The sequence below is a fragment of the Dipodomys merriami genome, unplaced genomic scaffold (genome assembly GCF_024711535.1).
Source record: "Dipodomys merriami isolate MVZ:Mamm:240054 unplaced genomic scaffold, mDipMer1.0.p SCAF_202, whole genome shotgun sequence".
NCBI lineage: Eukaryota > Metazoa > Chordata > Mammalia > Rodentia > Heteromyidae > Dipodomys > Dipodomys merriami.
The window spans coordinates 1,758,007-1,776,004 of NW_027203405.1; the positions used below are offsets into that span (position 1 = coordinate 1,758,007).

Genomic DNA, 17,998 nt, shown 5'->3' on the forward strand with positions numbered 1-17,998 from the left:
CCCCAAGCAGGGAGAGACCTCCGGGAGGTGCCTTGGCCGGGAAACGCGAGCCCGGGTGGGGATGGGAGGCGAGGCCTGCTTCTCCCGGACTTCCGAGCTGCTGGGAGGCCGCCCCGGTGGAGGCCGCCCCGGGTGGAGGCCGCCCCGGGTGGAGGCCGCCCCGGGTGGAGGCCGCCCCGGTGGAGGCCGCCCCGGTGGAGGCCGCCCCGGGTGGAGGCCGCCCCGGGTGGAGGCTGTCCCCGGGTGGAGGCCGCCCCGGGTGGAGGCTGTCCCCGGGTGGAGGCCGCCCCGGGTGGAGGCTGTCCCCAGGTGGAGGCGTCCCCGGGTGGAGGCTGTCCCCGGGTGGAGGCCGCCCCGGGTGGAGGCCGCCCGCGGTGGAGGCTGTCCCCGGGTGGAGGCCGCCCCGGGTGGAGGCTGTCCCCGGGTGGAGGCCGCCCCGGGTGGAGGCTGTCCCCGGGTGGAGGCTGTCCCCGGGTGGAGGCCGCCCCGGGTGGAGGCCGCCCCGGGTGGAGGCCGCCCCGGGTGGAGGCTGTCCCCGGGTGGAGACCTGTCCCATATAGACCTGTCCCCTGTGGAGACATATCCCAAGTGGAGACCTGTCCCCTCTGGAGACCTGTCCTGTGGAGACCTGTCCCCTGTGAAGACCTGTCCTGTGGAGACCTGTCCCCTGTGAAGACCTGTCCCCTGTGGAGACCTGTCCCCTGTGGAGACCTGTCCCCTGTGGAGACCTGTCCCCTGTGCAGACCTGTCCCCTGTGCAGACCTGTCCTGTGTGGAGACCTGTCCCCTGTGAAGACCTGTCCTGTGAAGACCTGTCCTGTGGAGACCTGTCCTGTGGAGACCTGTCCTGTGGAGACCTGTCCTGTGAAGACCTGTCCTGTGGAGACCTGTCCTGTGGAGACCTGTCCTGTGAAGACCTGTCCCCTGTGAAGACCTGACCCCTGTGGAGACCTGTCCTCCTGTGGAGACCCGTCCTGTGCAGACCTGTCCCCTGTGGAGACCTGTTCTCCTGTGGAGACCTGACCCCTGTGGAGACCCGTCCTGTGCAGACCTGTCCCTCTGTGAAGACCCGTCGCCCACATGCGCTTTGTCAGTGGCTGTGGACAGGCTCCCAGCCTCACAGGCCAAAGGCCAGTCTGGCCCGAGAAGGATGGCATGGTACGGTGTTGTCCCGGGGTCCCCGCACCCCATTTCCTGACCACTTCCCAGCCAAGGCCCTGGCCGGCCGGCCTGTGCCTCCCCTCCCCCGAACACCCACCCTGGGCTCCCAGTTGTGGCCAGGCTGGCCAGGGCTGCTCTACCTCGGTCCACGGCCTTCAGATCAGCTCTCGAAGCCCTGGTGGGCCGGGCGTGGGTTTCTGCCTGTCCCGTCTCCTTCCCCTCAGGTGCAGCACAGATGCTTTCATGTTCCTGCTCTGCGTGCCCTACCTCCTCTCACCAAACCTCACGGGCAGCCCCTGGCTCCCCCCCTGCCCCCCCCCCCAGGCCCTGCTCCGCCCACTCCTCTCCCCTCCCCGGGCGCAGGGGTGGGGCTCCCATCCCGTCCCCCGTGGGGGAGCTGTGAGTGTGTGGTGCCCCACGGCGCCTTTGTGCCCAGGTCCTCCACCCCTTCCACTGCGGGTGCCCAGCCTGGGAGACCTGGAGCGCCAAGAAGGCCGCATGGGGCTGAAGGCAGAGGCCTGGCAAAGACACTGCCAGACCCGAGGCCCGGCAGCATCTGGGATTCCGTCCCTCCTCAGGTCCCCAGGGAGCCCTCTGGAGAGACTTCTGAGAGACCACTCCAGCAGTGTCTGTCTCCACTCACGGGGTAGCAGGAGCTTGTCGGCTCCTGTCCTCGGTGCATGGCGAAGTTGGACAGAGCAACTCACCCAGAACATGGCATGGCAGTTACCAACCGGACAAGGCTATGGGGCGGGGGGGCGGGGGGAGCATGGTCCAGGGTCCAGGGTGCCATTTGTAGCTCCCGGTTGCTCTCAGGGGAGCTGACAGTGGGGTTGGGGATTTGAGTGGGTGTCTGTGTGGGCACCTGTGTGTGTGCGCACGCGCGTGCACTGCCCAGCCACTGGCAGGAGTAACTCCAGGAGGGACAGGTGACCGGGCCCCGGAAGCGGAGGAAAGCAGCCCTTCCGGTGCTCAGAGCCTCATGCCAGCCCTGATGAGTACACAGCAAAGACCACACGGCCCTGAGCCACGCCCGGAGGGCGAGGGATGAGCTGCTGCTTTGCCTGCCTCTGCCCGGCCCACGAAGGCCCAGTGGACAGAGCAGGATGGCGGGCGGGCGCCCCAGAGCACGTGCTCCCGAGATTAAATAAACGTGGAGAACAGAGGCTCGATTCTGCAAGCCCTGGTGCAGGCTCTGTGGGCACCAGGACCAGTGGCCTCCTCTGGAGAGCGGTCAGCAGGGCTAAAGCAGGAGCCCTGGGGCCAGGCCCAGCCCTGACCAGAGACCCAGCCTGCCTGGGCCATACCACGGAGGGCTTGGAGTCCCTAGTCAGGAAGTGAACCTCTGAAGAGGCCAGGGAGTGGGGTGGGGAGGAGGGGCTCCATCCGGGCCGGGGCACCGGGTGTCCGGCTGTGCGCTCTGCACGGAGCTGGTGTGCGCTGGACACTCGGAGCCGAGCTGTGCGCTCTGCACGGAGCTGGTGTGCGTTGGACACTCGGAACCGAGCTGTGGAGTGGGCGTCTGGCTGTGCGCTCTGCACGGAGCTGGTGTGCGCTGGACACTCGGAGCCGAGCTGTGGAGCTGGGAGGAGCTGGTGTGCGCTGGACACTCGGAGCCGAGCTGTGGAGTGGGCGTCTGGCTGTGCGCTCTGCACAGAGCTGGTGTGCGCTGGACACTCGGAGCCGAGCTGTGGAGCTGGGAGGAGCTGGTGTGCGCTGGACACTCGGAGCCGAGCTGTGCGCTCTGCATGGAGCTGGTGTGCGTTGGACACTCGGAACCGAGCTGTGGAGTGGGCGTCTGGCTGTGCGCTCTGCACGGAGCTGGTGTGCGCTGGACACTCAGAGCCGAGCTGTGGAGCTGGGAGGAGCTGGTGTGCGTTGGACACTCGGAGCCGAGCTGTGGCGCTGCGAGGAGCTGGTGTGCGCTGGACACTCGGAGCCAAGCTGTGGAGTGGGCGTCCAGCTGTGCGCTCTGCACGGAGCTGGTATGCGCTGGACACTCGGAACCGAGCTGTGGAGCTGCACGGAGCTGGTGTGCGCTGGACACTCGGAGCCGAGCTGTGGCGCTGCGAGGAGCAGCCCGTTTCTTGTCCTGGGCCCCGGCATCTCAATGGCCTCCAGGGCCAGTGGGGCTCAGGCGCGCGCCGGCTCGGGAAGCCCTTCTTGAGCTTAGTGCTGTTGGAGGCTCAGGCAGAGTCCGTGGCCCCTGGGGATGGCGGCTCCTGCCAGAAAGCTGTGCTGACCAAGGCCCCTGCCCTGCTTGGTGCCCCGGCCCAAGCCTGCAGGGCTGGTGGCCTTCCAGGCACTGGCCTGGACCTGCTGCCCTCACTGGGGAGCCCCCAGGGCCCTTTGGTAAGGCCTCGGCTTCCTCCCCACGCCCGGGGAATGTCTTGGTTCAGAGCCCGCAGAGGTGCCCCGCTGGCCCAGAGCACAGAAGGCCATTCCTAACCCGTGTGGGCCACTGGGAGGCGCAGGGGCTGCCCTGGGAGGGGCTCTGCCGGCCGTCCAGGCCCTGTGCATGGGAAGCAGGATGGCCAAAGCGGAGCCTGCTGGTCAGGGGCCTGGGGTGACGGGCGCCCACTCCACCCCCACCAGAGCCCCAGGAGAGGCTGCTGCCTGGGCCTGGCTCTCCAGCAGCGAGCCGAGCGGCGGTTGGTGTAGCTCTGGCCTGCTCCCAGCCTTCTCCACACTAATGTGTCCACATGAGCAGGTGCCACCTCTGCTGTCCCCTCCCCGCGAAGAGGCTGGGCCGTGGGCTGCGGCCTCCAGGCATCCGCCAGAGAGCCCCAGGCCTGGCAGCCCCTTCAGCCCGGGCCTGGGCCTCGCTCAATCCTCACAGCTGCACCCCACACCAACACCATCATCCTCAGAGCCAAAGCTTCTTGAGTGCGTGCACGGGCTTGTGGCTTTTTGAACTTGACCTCTACCTCATAACCGGAGGCTGCCCCCCATGAGCGCTGCCCAGGCCCAGGGGGAAGGTCACTGCTGCAGCAGTCCCAGGGGTCCCCTCCGCCATCACCTCCTGTCCAGCTTCCTGGACAGCCCCCCACTTGCCCTTCCCCCCCATGCCAAGCCCCTCCAGAGGCGGGGGGGGGGTCCCGGCAGCATCCGCGGTGCTCCGTGATGGGGGAGGACTCTGGGTGTCCCGTGTCCCCGCCCACCCGGGCTGCACCGCCATGTCCCATGCTCCCACATTCCTGGCCCCCGAGGTCTTGCTCCTCTTTGGGGGCATGGAGCCAAGTCCAGCCTGGTGTCCCAAGGTGGCTGGGCCTCCAGGCCGGCAGGGAGGGCACAGGAACGCCCGGTGCCCAGCACCCACTGTCCCTGTCATCTGCAGGCCGCATGCGGCTCCGCAGGTGGGTCATCTGGCAGTGAGGGGCTTCCCGGCCCCTCTGCTGAGGTCCGCACACCCAGGCAGGTTTCGGGGTGAAACGGTCCCCGTGGGGTGGAGGCGGGGACTCCCCACGGCCGCCTCCAGACAGCCAGACAAGTCCAGCCCCGGCCAGGTCGGAAGGTTCCCTCGGGAAGGGGTGAGCCCTGCTGGCCCAGGGGCTTCGAGCGTGGGCGGGGTGGGCAGGGGCCGCACACCTCAGGCATGCAGGCAGGGGAGGAGGGAGGGCAGGAGAGGAGGGAGGAGGGAGGAAGGAGGGAGGAGGAAGGGCAGGAGAGAGGAGGGAGGGCAGGAGAGAGGAGGGAGGGCAGGAGAGAGGAGGGAGGGCAGGAGAGGAGGGAGGGCAGGAGGGGAGGGAGGAGGGAGGAAGGAGGGAGGGAGGAGGGAGGGCAGGAGAGGAGGGAGGGCAGGAGAGAGGAGAGAGGAGGGAGGAAGGAGAGAGGGAGGGCAGGAGGGAGGAGGGAGGGCAGGAGAGGAGGGGGAAGGAGGAGGGAGGGCAGGGAGGGAGGAGGAGGGCGAGGGCTGGAGGCGAGGAGAGCAGGAGGGCGAGGGAGGGGAGGGGTGTGGAGGGTGGAGGGTGGGAGGGTGGGTGGAGGAGGGAGGTGGGAGGAGGAGGGTTGTGGCGGTGGCTGGGAGGGGGGAGGAGGGGGGAGGGAGGAGGGTGTGGCGGTGGCTGGGAGGAGGGAGGGTGGGAGGGAGGAGGGTGTGGCGGTGGCTGGGAGGGGGGAGGAGGGGGGAGGGTAGGCGCAGGTCGGCTGGCTCCAGACCAGCTCTGCTCCCAACCAAGATCCAGAAACGTGAGGCAGCTCAGAGAAAACCAAAGCAGCGAGGTAAACGGGGAGGAATTAGGCCGATGTTGGTGGAGGGTGGGTGGGAAGGGGTCAGCGGGCACTTAGGGCCAGGGGAGGCCCTCCACCGGAATGGAAAGTGAGCAGACAGCGCTGCAGGGGGTGGAGGGCCCCGCCCCGCCCCGCCCCGCCCCGCCCCGCCCCGCGCGCCCGCCCCGCGGCTCCCACGCCCCGCCCCGCGGGCTCCCACGCCCCGCCCCCGCCCCCGCGGGCTCCCACGCCGCGGCCCCGCCCCGCGGGCTCCCCCGCCCCGCCCCGCGGGCTCCCACGCCCCGCCCCGCCCCCGCCCCGCCCCGCGGGCAGCCACGCCGCGGCCCGCCCCGCGGGCTCCCCCGCCCCCGCCCCGCGGGCTCCCACGCCCCGCCCCGCCCCGCCCCGCCCCCGCGGGCTCCCACGCCCCGCCCCGCCCCGCCCCGCCCCGCGGGCTCCCACGCCCCGCCCCGCCCCCGCCCCGCCCCGCGGGCTCCCACGCCCCGCCCCGCGCCCCGCCCCGCGGGCTCCCACGCCCCGCCCCCGCCCCGCCCCGCGGGCTCCCACGCCCCGCCCCGCGCCCCGCCCCGCGGGCTCCCACGCCCCGCCCCGCGCCCCCGCCCCGCGGGCTCCCACGCCGCGGCCCCCGCCCCGCGGGCTCCCCCGCCCCGCCCCGCGGGCTCCCACCGCCCCGCCCCGCCCCGCCCCCGCCCCGCGGGCTCCCACGCCGCGGCCCCGCCCCGCCCCCCGCCCCGGGCTCCCACGCCGCGGCCCCGCCCCGCCCCGCCCCCGCCCCGCCCCGCCCCGCCACCGCCCCGCCCCCGCCCCCCGCCCCCGCCCCCGCCCCGCCCCCCCGCCCCGCGGCTCCCACGCCGCGGCCCCCGCCCCGCCCCCGCCCGCCCCGCCCCGCCCCGCGGGCTCCACGCCGCGGCCCCGCCCCGCGGGCTCCCACGCCCCCGCCCCGCGGGCTCCCACGCCCCGCCCCGCCCCGCCCCGCGGGCTCCCATGCCCCGCCCCCGCCCCGCGGGCTCCCCACGCCGCGGCCCCGCCCCGCCCCGCCCCGCCCCGCCCCCCCGCCCCGCGGGCTCCCACGCCGCGGCCCCCGCCCCGCCCCGCCCCGCCCCGCCCCGCCCCGCGCCCCGCCCCGCGGGCTCCCCCGCCCCGCCCCGCCCCGCCCCGCCCCGCCCCGCGCCCCGCCCCCGCCCCGTCCCGTCCCCCCGCCCCGCCCCCCCGCCCCCGCCCCGCCCCCCGCCCCGCGGGCTCCCACGCCGCGGCCCCGCCCCCCGCCCCGCCACCGCCCCGCCCCCCGCCCCGCGGGCTCCCACGCCGCGGCCCCGCCCCGCCCCGCCCCGCCCCGCCCCCCCGCCCGCCCCGCCCCGCCCCCCCCGCCCCGCCCCCCCGCGCCCCGCGGGCTCCCACGCCGCGGCCCCGCCCCCCGCCCCGACAAGATGCTCCAGCCAGGAGGGAGGGAAGGAGGCGTCCAGAGCGCGGCGCCCAGCAGAACAAACAAAAGGCCTGTTTCACGAGGAACTTAGGAGAGAGAAATCGCCAAGTACCACATGGGGAAGCGGGACCTGGCTGCGCTGGATGGATGGATCTGCGGGTCAGGTTCGCATCAGCACGAGTCACTGCAGTGGACGAAGAGAGAGGCCGCGAGGAACTGGCCGCCCGGGGGAGCCGTTGGTGGGATGGAATAGATCGTGTTTACACCTCAAGGATCTTTAGCTGAGTAGACAGAGTGTTCCCTTCGAGCCCCACACCCACCCGTACACGTCGGGGGGCTACACACGAAGAGGTGCCAAGAAAGGCCGTGGCGTCACGCAAGCCCAGGGCGCCCCTCGCTAACCCGGCCCCGCCCGGCCCCGCTGGACACCGGCACGGACGGCGACGGCACGCTCAGTCACCAGAGTGGTGGGCGGGTGGAGCATCACGCGGACACGCCGAGGTGAGGCTGGTCACAGGGCAGACCAAGCAGCTGCCTCACGCGGCGGGGCGGGGCGGGGCGGGGCGGGGCGGGGCGGGGGAGCCCGCGGGGCGGGGCGGGGCGGGGCGGGGGGCGGGGCGGGGCGGGGCGGGCGGGGGAGCCCGCGGGGCGGCGGGCGGGGGCGGGGCGGGGCGGGGCGGGGCGGGGCGGGGCGGGGCGGGGGCGGGGGCGGGGCGGGGCGGGGCGGGGCGGGGGAGCCCGCGGGGCGGGGCGGGGCGGGGCGGGGCGGGGCGGGGCCGGCTGCACCCCCTCGCCGCACACCAGCCGCCCTGGGCCGCAGGGTGAGTGTGAGGCCAGGGGCCCGCATCTGGACACACCCCCGAGTCGACATGCAGCCACGTCCCCCATACCTGAGCCCGTGCAGGCTTTTCACGCCCAGATCACAACAAACCAACGGCAGAAAGGGGCAAAGCCACCTGCTGGGTGAAGGCGGCCAGCCCGGAGGGCCCAGCACAGCGCTAGGAAACACTGGAGTTCCAGGGAGAAGGGGCGGGAGGAGCAGAGAGCACGGGGACCTGCGCGGGGCAGCGGGGCTGCCGTGCAGCGTCCTCCACGGGGACAGACGGCGGGACACTGTCCTCCAAGAGGGGACAGACGGCGGGACACTGTCCTCCACGGGGACAGACGGCGTGACACTGTCCTCCACGGGGACAGACGGCACGACAGTGTCCTCCAAGGGGACAGACGGCACGACACTGTCCTCCACAGGGACAGACGGCGTGACACTGTCCTCCACGGGGACAGACGGCGGGACACTGTCCTCCAAGGGGACAGACGGCGGGACACTGTCCTCCAAGAGGGGACAGACGGCGGGACACTGTCCTCCAAGGGGACAGACGGCGTGACACTGTCCTCCAAGGGGACAGACGGCATGACACTGTCCTCCAAGGGGACAGACGGCACGACACTGTCCTCCAAGAGTGGACAGACGGCGTGACACTGTCCTCCAAGAGGGGACAGACGGTGTGACACTGTCCTCCAAGGGGACAGACGGTGTGACACTGTCCTCCAAGAGGGGACAGACGGTGTGACACTGTCCTCCAAGGGGACAGACGGCATGACAGTGTCCTCCAAGGGTGGACAGACGGCATGACACTGTCCTCCAAGGGGACAGACGGCGTGACACTGTCCTCCAAGAGGACAGACGGCGTGACACTGTCCTCCAAGAGGGGACAGACGGCGTGACACTGTCCTCCAAGAGGGGACAGACGGCGTGACACTGTCCTCCAAGGGGACAGACGGCATGACAGTGTCCTCCAAGGGTGGACAGACGGCACGACACTGTCCTCCAAGGGGACAGACGGCACGACACTGTCCTCCAAGGGGACAGACGGCACGACACTGTCCTCCAAGGGGACAGACGGCATGACAGTGTCCTCCAAGGGGACAGACGGCGGGACACCTTCGTCCCAACCCACAGGCCACACAGTAGAGCGAGCGAGCCTTAACCTTGTAGAGGTAATCACGCAGGAGATGGGGCGCCCCAGGAATTCAGACTTCTTGCGGGCACACGCCAAGCAGCCAGCCCTGCGAGAGGAGCGGGCTGGGCGGAAGCGGGAGCAAAGAGAGGGCGCCGCGCGTGCCCTCACCCCGCCTGCCGCGCGTGCCCGCACCCCGCCCCCGCCCCCGCCTGCTGCGCGTGCCCGCACCCCGCCTGCCGCGCGTGCCCGCACCCCGCCTGCCGCGCGTGCCCGCACCCCGCCCCCGCCTGCTGCGCGTGGCCGCACCCTCGCCTGTGTGCCCCTCCACGTTCACCGAACCAGGACACACATGCAGGAGCTGACCATTGAGTAGGTGCCGGTCAGTGGGAGTCGACTTAGAGATGAACACAGGAAAAGCAACAGTGCCCCAGATGGCAATAAAGTAGGACTGGAGACAGACTGACCCGACTCACGGAGACGCGAGCACATGCATAGACACACGTGTTCCTATGAACAATGCACAGGTCAGCACCAGTGTCCATCTTGTTCGGTCAGCTGAGGAGCAACGACCTTAGTTTCCAACAATGACCTTGGTTTCCAGCACGGTCTCCAGGAAGGGACCTGTAGCTGCTTGGAGAAAGGTTCCATTCTGGGCCGAGGCCAGGCCAGGCCCCTGCAGTTCCCTGCTTCTGCCCTCCCTCCACAGGACCCAGTGCGCATATCCTTAGAGACGGCCTTTAAGGAGGTCATCTAGCCAAGTGAGCAAAGCACAGGCCCTGCTCCTGTCAGGAGGAGGAGGCCCAGGCATAGGAGAGGGCGAGGACATGGACAGGCGAGGGACTCAACCCTGCAGGCACCCTGGCCCCGGCGGCCCTGGTCCAGCCAAGAGCAGGAAGTGTCTGTTGGTGGAGCCACCAGGACTCATACTTGGTTTTGAGCCTGGCTCCTCAGATCTTGACCTCCTCAGCTGTAGCGAGGATTGCGGACTTGAGCTACCAGCACCCCACTTTGTTTTCACAGATGAGGATCTTTCCTGTTAGTCCCAGTTTGCTTTTCTTTTGAGGCCAGGTCTTGCTCTGGCTAGTTTTCAATTCTGGGATCAAATGGCTCCTTGCAGCCATTGCTGGAGCTGCAGGCGTGTGGCGCTGCTCATGGCCATAACTTCAACGAGAATGGTGTGACATCAGTTCTCCCCGTCTCTGCCCCCCAGATAATGGGGTCCAACTCAGGCTCTGGTGCTTGCGGCCGGTGGTATACCGGAAGCCATGTCGAAGCCTCATTTTGCTTTATTTATTTGCAGGACGGTCTCACCTCCTGTGCCCAGCCTGGCCTGGACCATGGCCTTCCTGTTTAGTTTCCCACGCCCTGCTAGAGGTTGAGGTGGGTCTTGCTACCTTTTTGCCCAGGCTGGAGTACCCGGGGTTCTGGTGGGAGCCATTGTGCTTAGCTCTATTAGCTCTTTTTTTTTTTTTTCTCAGTTGTGGGGCCTGGACTCTGGGGCTCGGCGCTGTCCCTCTGCTCTTCAGCTCAAGGCTAGCGCTCTACCGCTTGAGCCACAGCGCCACTTCTGGCTTTTTCTGCTTATGTGGTGCTGAGGAATGGAACCCAGGGCCTCATGCATGCAGGAGCCACCTTCCCAGCCCCCCCCCATTAGCTCTTGAAATGACAAAAAATGAAATACACTTATATAAATCGTAACAAAAGGGTTGCCTGCAGGCCAGGAAATGAAGCAAAGACTGACAAAACCAGACAGGTCCTTGCATTTACAAACTGTGAGCACAGCCCACAGCCTGGGTATGGCTGCTACAAGTATATCCACAGGAGAGAGGAAGGCGTGGTACTTCATGAGCTGCTCTCATGAGATGAAGAGGACGGACACTGGAGGCCCTCCCCGCTGGACCAACAGCTGCACCTGCCATCCAGCTACGAGGGAAGTGTACAGAGGCCTTAAAAGTAACTAAAGCGCTGGGCGCCGGCGGCTCACCCTGTAACCCTAGCTACTTGGGAGGCTGAGCTCTGAGGATCCCAGTCTGAAGCCAGGCTGGGCAGGAAACTCCGTGAGACCTTTATCTCTAATAAACTATTCAAAAAGGAAAAAAAAAAAAGCCAGAAGTGGCCTTGTGGCGCAAGTGGTAAGAGCACCAGCCTTGAGCAAAAAACGTTCAGCCCTGAATTCGAGCCCCAGGACTGGCACAAAGCAGAGGTGCCCAGCGCTGGTGTCCTCAAGCCACGCATGTGGCCTGGCTCTGCCCTGGCCGGCCTCCTCCCGGCACACCCAGCCTCGGCGGCAGCTGATCTGCGCTGCTGGCATGGCTCCTCTGCTCTTTCCTTCAGCTTTCTGACAGAGGTTGGCGTTTGCCAGGGGTGGCAGGTCTTGGGAATGGGAGCCCACCCCCGTCACCCGCTTTCCCTCTTCGACCTCCCAAAAAAAAGAAAGAAAAATGAATAGAGGTGGGCCGCAGGTGCAAGGTCCCGAGTTTGACCCCAGAATCCCAAAACAGGAACACGAGGAGGAAGTGGAGGGAAGGAGGGAAGGGTGCAGGCAGGCTGACGGAGCAGCCATGTGGATGGGCTGAGGCGCCGCTCCCACGTCCCTTCTGGAGGGGGCCGGTCCCCTCCCAGCTCCACCAATCCCTCCCAGGCGGCCACCCTGTCCGTAGGAGGCCCCGAGGCAGGGTCATGGCCACGTCGACGTGGGCACCGTGCGGGCGGGAAAGGACAGGGAGAGGCGACGATGTCCAAGGTGGACCCAGGAGAGGGTGGCGCTGGGGGGCCGGAGCCCTGGGGTGGCACTGGGGACAGCTGGCTCCAGACCTGACATCGGCCTGCAAGTGAGGTCTGGTGGGCTCCTGGGCCTTAGAGCTGGCCTGGGTACACGTCCAGCCCGGGGAGGGGCCAGGGCAGTTCCTACCTCTGGCTGCTAGGGGTCGGTGTCCCAGGTCCCCGATGACTGCGGCCAAGCCTGGGGGACCGCTGGCAGGGGCGCTGCTGCCGCCCTGTGGTGGGCTGTGGTAACTGCAGGGCTGCGGCCAGCTCGGGGCCCAGCCAAGGGCTGGGGGGGGGTGGGGGGGTGGGGGAGTGGGGGGGCCGGGAGGCAGGGCCAGGCGTGGGCGGGGCCCTACACACGGGGTCCCTGCCTTTTTGGGGCTGAGCCCCCAGAAGGGCCAGCACTCGTGTCACCGTGGGGTTTGCCGGCCAAGGTGTGGGCTGGGGACCGTTGTGTGTGCTGCTAGTTACAGGTTGTGCACAGACGCCAGGGTGACCTTTGCGGGTGGGGTGGAGCCGAGACGGTGGGGCCACTGCAGGCCGCAGGGGCTAGGTCCTTCCTGCCCAACGGCTGGGGAGCACAGCTGTGGCCGCAGCGGCAGCCGCAGCCGGGCAAGGTGCCGGCGGGTGGCTTGTCTTCAGGCGGCTGGGTGCCTGGGGGAGGGAGGCGCCGGGGAGGGAGGGGCGGGTGGACTAGGGAGCAATCCCAGCCCCCAGCCCCCCAGGCGTGGGCAGTGCAGGCCCAGGCCAGGAGCGTCCGTGGCCGCCCAGCATCCAGGGGCAGGCCGGCCGGTGTGCTCCACCCAGGCCCCCTGCCTGGAGAGGCCCCGGGGGGTCCCCTGCCCTGCTCCAGGGGTGTCTGTGCGTCCACAGCTCTCAGGCCTGGGCCTGGGCAGAGGAGCTACAAGGCACCTGACTGGAGTCTTCCACTTCTTCCTGAACTGGCCTTCTGTCAGGCGTGGCCTGAGTTCCTCTGTCTTAACTGGGTATCCCCATCTCTGGGAGGGCTCAGAACCGGTCCACTGGGAACAAGACCCACAGGTCAGCCGGGGCTGGGAGATGCGGACCTCTCCCCGGAGCCCCCCGCGTGCCAGGCCTGGCATGTGCCCCCCCCCTGCCCGGCACCCTGGCCCCCCAGGGAGCTCTTGAATCTTGGGCTCAGCCCCGCACTGCTCTCCGGGTCGCGTGGTTTGCGGGGGAGGTGGTGACCCTGGTCCAGCTCGCTGTCTCCGGTCTCTGCTGTGCCCTGTCCCCCTGGAGCTGACCACGGGGACAAAGTTGGGCTGGACCAGCTTGGTCTGGTGCAGAACCGTCATGGCATGGGCCCGTCTGCAGTTGAGTAGTCCAGCAAAGGGACGCTGTTCTGGGCTTCATAATGTCCCTAAATTCCTGCCAGCCAGAAGCCAGGGGTGGGGTCTGATTTGGGAGGAGGGTCTTGGCAGATACAGTGTGACGAGGTCCCAGTCGCCTGGCATCCTGTTCACAGAGGGCAGCTAGGACGTTCAGCCCCAGCTGCAGGAGAGGCCGCCGGGAGGCAGGGGTGGGGGTCCCAGGGGCTGGGAGAGCTGGCCAGGCTGGCCGGCCTCGCCCCTGGCCGCCTGCCCACCGAGCCCGTGTCCCGACACGTGACACGCCACAGCCCAAACCACAGCACTGTGTGTTTCCTCCAGCTTGATGAGAATTTTGAAAAGCAGACTTACAGCCTCTGCAATTCACGCTGACGTAGCTGTGTGGTCGCACCGGTCGGGCGCACACGTATTCTGTCTGTGTTTTTAGCGCCCACGTTCAGTTTTTACCAGAAAACAGGTTTCATCACTGCTTTTGGGCTACGTCTGCCTCTTAGATTTCTACCCTTTTATTTCCAACTCTTTGGGGTCCTTTGAAGACAACACGTCGATGGGTCTTGGTTAATTGGCAAATTTAGTCTATTTACAGTTATTGTGATGGGTTGCTCTCAGTGCCAGAGGACTATGATTGTAAATTACCATCCAGACTTGTACTTATTGGTCAACCAGACTCCGTTTTGCCATCTTCCTGTCTATCCAGTGTGTCATTTTCCTGTCTCCTCCCTTCCCCGCTCCATTCCGCTGGTGTAGAAGATGGCGCGTTTCTCTTTGGTTCCTACCGCAGTTCTGAGAGCCCCACGCCTGTGTCTCGGCGCAGGCTCATTTCCTGCCTCCATCCCCATCTGCTTTCTGACACAAGACATGTCTCAGGACCCTAGCTTCCCCGGGTCTCCACAGGCCTCTCCCTGGGGATGGCACAACCTAGAATGTTAGTCCTAGATTTTCATGTGGATTGTGTGTTTGGGTCTTTTAGTCTCGGTCTGATTTTCATTTCCCTTGCAGTGAGCTCCTGAATTTAAGCCTCCTCTGAAGGAAACGCTGCCTCCCCCCGCCAGGGCAAGGGTGATCCTGGGAGTGGGCCTGGGAGCCCCCTGGATGTCTGACAAGACATCTCCCTTCCACTGTGGGACTTCGCTGGAGAGGGCATGCGGGAGCGGAGCTCTCCCCCTCCTCCTCCTCTTGAATTCAGGGTGTCTTTGGGAAGCTCAGCTCTGTGCCAGTGCAGCCTGCCCCATGGCTGTGGCGTTCTTGGGGGCCCAGGCTGTGTCCGGACCTGACTGTCCTCAGCCCTGTCTTAGCTCAGGAAACCCCGCCGTCACTCTCCCTTCACCGGCTGCTGGACTTGGCCTCTGCTTCAGCTGCTCCCTCCTCTGCCGCCGGGGCCGTCTCCTGGTATTTTGTGCTCCGTCGTTTCTACACGGGCATTCTCATAACTAACTGCCAGTGTCCCGGCCTGCCCGGCTGCTCGGTAAGCTGTACTGTCCTTGCTCTGCCGGGCAGGTGTGGGCTCGGGGCTCTGCAGAGGGCCTGTCCTCAGGCAGCCAGTTCCCTGGCTGGGTGAGCTTTGAGGGCGTCCTGAGGACCTGGGGTGGGGAGGGGCGCGGCCCTGGGGGTCGGAGGCCCACGGGCCCACACGGGAGTGAGCTGGCAGCCCCGGCTTCCTGATGCTTTTTAGTTTCTTTCCGCAAGGTTTTAGGATTTTTGTTGTAGACATCTCTTACCTCATAGACTAGGTTTATATTACATAAACTTTATATATATGAGCCATTGTGAATGAAATGGTTTTTCTAATTGTTTTCTCAGCATGTTCCTTGTTGGTATATTGAAAAGTTACGCGTGTGTGTGTTGATTTTGTATTTCGCTACGTTGCTAAAATGATTTATATCTAGGAATTTTTTGGTGTGCTTTTTAGTCTAGGATAGTCTAGTTTAGGATAATTTACTTTCTTTCCTTTGTAAATGCTTTTATTTCTTTTTCTTGCCTTGTTGCCTTGGCTGGGAATTCTAGTGTTCCACTGAACAGGAGTGGAGGGCGGACTGACCCGGCCACTGTGCCCTGGTGTGTCCCAGGAGGCTCCAAGGCCCTGGGGCTGCTCCACAGAAATCAGAAATCAGCTTGTCACACGGGGTCCGTCACGGAAGAGCGCGGGGCGCTGTGTGCTTGCCGGGTCTGTGGTCACTGCGCCGGGTCTTGCAGACTACAGGGACCCGGTGAACTTGTGGTCTGTCTGCTTATCTCTCAGGAAGTTGCTTTCCCTTCCATGGAGCTGAGGGTCTGGGGCTGTGACCACTGGGCTCTGTCCCCCGGGCTCCGTCCCCCTGGGCTCCGGTGGGTGAGGCCCAGAGGCCTGGAGGGGCCCACAGCCAAGGTTCAGGGGCTGGAAGCTGTGGATCTGCGTGAGCCGGGGTGGAGGACTACGGCCCAGCTCGTGAACAGAGGCCCACGCCAAGCTGAGAGCGGCCGGGAGGGCAGCGTGGGCGTGGCTCCAGGACAGGGTGGGTGTGGCTCCAGTGTGGGTGTGGCTCCAGTGTGGGTGTGGCTCCAGTGTGGGTGTGGTTCCAGGGCAGGTGGGTGTGGCTCCACGGTGGTGGGTGTGGCTCCAGTGTGGGTGTGGCTCCAGTGTGGGTGTGGCTCCAGTGTGGGTGTGGCTCCACGGTGGTGGGTGTGGCTCCAGTGTGGGTGTGGTTCCAGGGCAGGCAGGCGTGGCTCCATGGTGGTGGGTGTGGCTCCAGTGTGGGTGTGGCTCCACGGTGGTGGGTGTGGCTCCAGTGTGGGTGTGGTTCCAGGGCAGGTGGGCGTGGCTCCACGGTGGTGGGTGTGGCTCCAGTGTGGGTGTGGCTCCATGGTGGTGGGTGTGGCTCCAGTGTGGGTGTGGTTCCAGGGCAGGCAGGCGTGGCTCCACGGTGGTGGGTGTGGCTCCAGTGTGGGTGTGGCTCCAGTGTGGGTGTGGTTCCAGGGCAGGCAGGCGTGGCTCCACGGTGGTGGGTGTGGCTCCAGTGTGGGTGTGGCTCCATGGTGGTGGGTGTGGCTCCAGTGTGGGTGTGGTTCCAGGGCAGGCAGGCGTGGCTCCACGGTGGTGGGTGTGGCTCCAGTGTGGGTGTGGCTCCAGTGTGGGTGTGGTTCCAGGGCAGGCAGGCGTGGCTCCACGGTGGTGGGTGTGGCTCCACGGTGGTGGGCACGGCTCCACGGTGGTGGGCGTGGCTCCAGTGTGGGTGGACGTGGCTCCAGGACAGGTGGGTGTGGCTCAAGTGCAGGATGGGCGTGGCTGAACCTGGTGGTCAAGGTGGGGCAGCTCACCATGGGGAGGTTTCCAGTTGAGTCTGAGCCAGGTGCCTTCTCCTGCAGGTCAGCGTCCACTCCTGCAGGTCAGCATCCACTCCTGCAGGTCAGCGTCCACTCCTGCAGGTCAGCGTCCACTCCTGCAGGTCAGCGTCCACTGCTGCAGGTCAGCATCCACTGCTGCAGGTCAGCATCCACTGCTGCAGGTCAGCGTCCATTCCTGCAGGTCAGCGTCCATTCCTGCAGGTCAGCATCCACTGCTGCAGGTCAGCGTCCACTGCTGCAGGTCAGCGTCCACTCCTGCAGGTCAGCGTCCACTCCTGCAGGTCAGCATCCACTCCTGCAGGTCAGCATCCACTGCTGCAGGTCAGCATCCACTCCTGCAGGTCAGCGTCCACTCCTGCAGGTCAGCGTCCACTCCTGCAGGTCAGCGTCCACTCCTGCAGGTCAGCATCCACTGCTGCAGGTCAGCGTCCACTGCTGCAGGTCAGCGTCCACTCCTGCAGGTCAGCGTCCACTCCTGCAGGTCAGCATCCACTGCTGCAGGTCAGCATCCGCTCCTGCAGGTCGGCGTCCACTGCTGCAGGTCGGCGTCCACTGCTGCAGGTCGGCATCCACTGCTGCAGGTCAGCATCCACTCCTGCAGGTCAGCGTCCACTGCTGCAGGTCAGCGTCCACTCCTGCAGGTCAGCGTCCACTGCTGCAGGTCAGCATCCACTGCTGCAGGTCAGCATCCACTGCTGCAGGTCAGCGTCCACTCCTGCAGGTCAGCGTCCACTGCTGCAGGTCAGTGCTCGCAGCTACCTGTGCTCTGTGCCTACCTCTGTGGTGGAGGCGGGAGGGGGTAGGGAGGGAGGGGCTGTGGGGGGCAGAGCCTGGTGGGGAGGTGAGGGCTGCTGGGATTTTATTTTTGTTCACCGCAGCGGGCAACGGTGTGTGGCATCAGCTCAGAGCCTGGACTTCCATTCCCTGCCCACAGTGAGAGCGCTGCTGGCTCCCCCCCCCCAGGCTGTGTACGGAGCCCTCCTGGGGCCCACAGCTCCCTTCCTGGGCCCTGCAGCCAGCCTCAGCTTGGGGCACCTGAGATGCTGGGGGCCTGGTTCTGGCCATGGCCCTGGTGCACCAGCCGTGGCGCTGGTGCCGGCCGTGGCCCTGGTGCCGGCCGTGGCCCTGGTGCCGGCCATGGTGCTGGTGCCGGCCGTGGCCCTGGTGCACCAGCCGTGGCGCTGGTGCCGGCCGTGGCCCTGGTGCTCCAGCCGTGGTCCTGGTGCCGGCCATGGCCCTGGTGCCGGCCGTGGCCCTGGTGCCGGCCATGGCACTGGTGCCGGCCGTGGCCCTGGTGCACCAGCCGTGGCGCTGGTGCTGGCTGTGGCCCTGGTGCTCCAGCCGTTGTCCTGGTGCACCAGCCGTGGCCCTGGTGCCAGCCGTGGCCCTGGTGCCGGCCGTGGCCCTGGTGCCGGCCGTGGCCCTGGTGCTCCAGCTGTGGTCCTGGTGCACCAGCTGTGGTCCTGGTGCCGGCCGTGGCCCTGGTGCCGGCCGTGGCCCTGGTGTGCTGGAGTGGCCCTGGTGCACCAGCTGTGGCCCTGGTGTGCTGGAGTGGCCCTGGTGCTAGCCGTGGCCCTGGTGCCGGCCGTGGCCCTGGTGCCGGCTGTGGCCCTGGTGCCGGCCATGGCCCTGGTGTGCTGGAGTGGCCCTGGTGCCGGCCGTGGCCCTGGTGTGCTGGAGTGGCCCTGGTGCCGGCCGTGGCCCTGGTGCTGGCCGTGGCCCTGGTGTGCTGGAGTGGCCCTGGTGCCGGCCGTGGCCCTGGTGTGCTGGAGTGGCCCTGGTGCACCA

At 67.4% G+C, this 17,998-nt stretch overlaps 2 long non-coding RNA genes across 2 annotated transcripts; both read left to right on the forward strand.

Annotated features, from left to right (window-relative positions):
• Positions 1-35: 35 nt before the first annotated feature.
• Positions 36-2,326, forward strand: LOC138833280 (uncharacterized). Its single transcript, XR_011373851.1, has 2 exons — positions 36-1,157; positions 1,739-2,326. It is a non-coding gene; the product is annotated as an uncharacterized lncRNA (long non-coding RNA).
• A 6,794-nt stretch (positions 2,327-9,120) lies between these two features.
• LOC138833209 (uncharacterized) lies at positions 9,121-11,000 on the forward strand. Its single transcript, XR_011373845.1, has 3 exons — positions 9,121-9,298; positions 10,075-10,154; positions 10,253-11,000. It is a non-coding gene; the product is annotated as an uncharacterized lncRNA (long non-coding RNA).
• Positions 11,001-17,998: the final 6,998 nt, after the last annotated feature.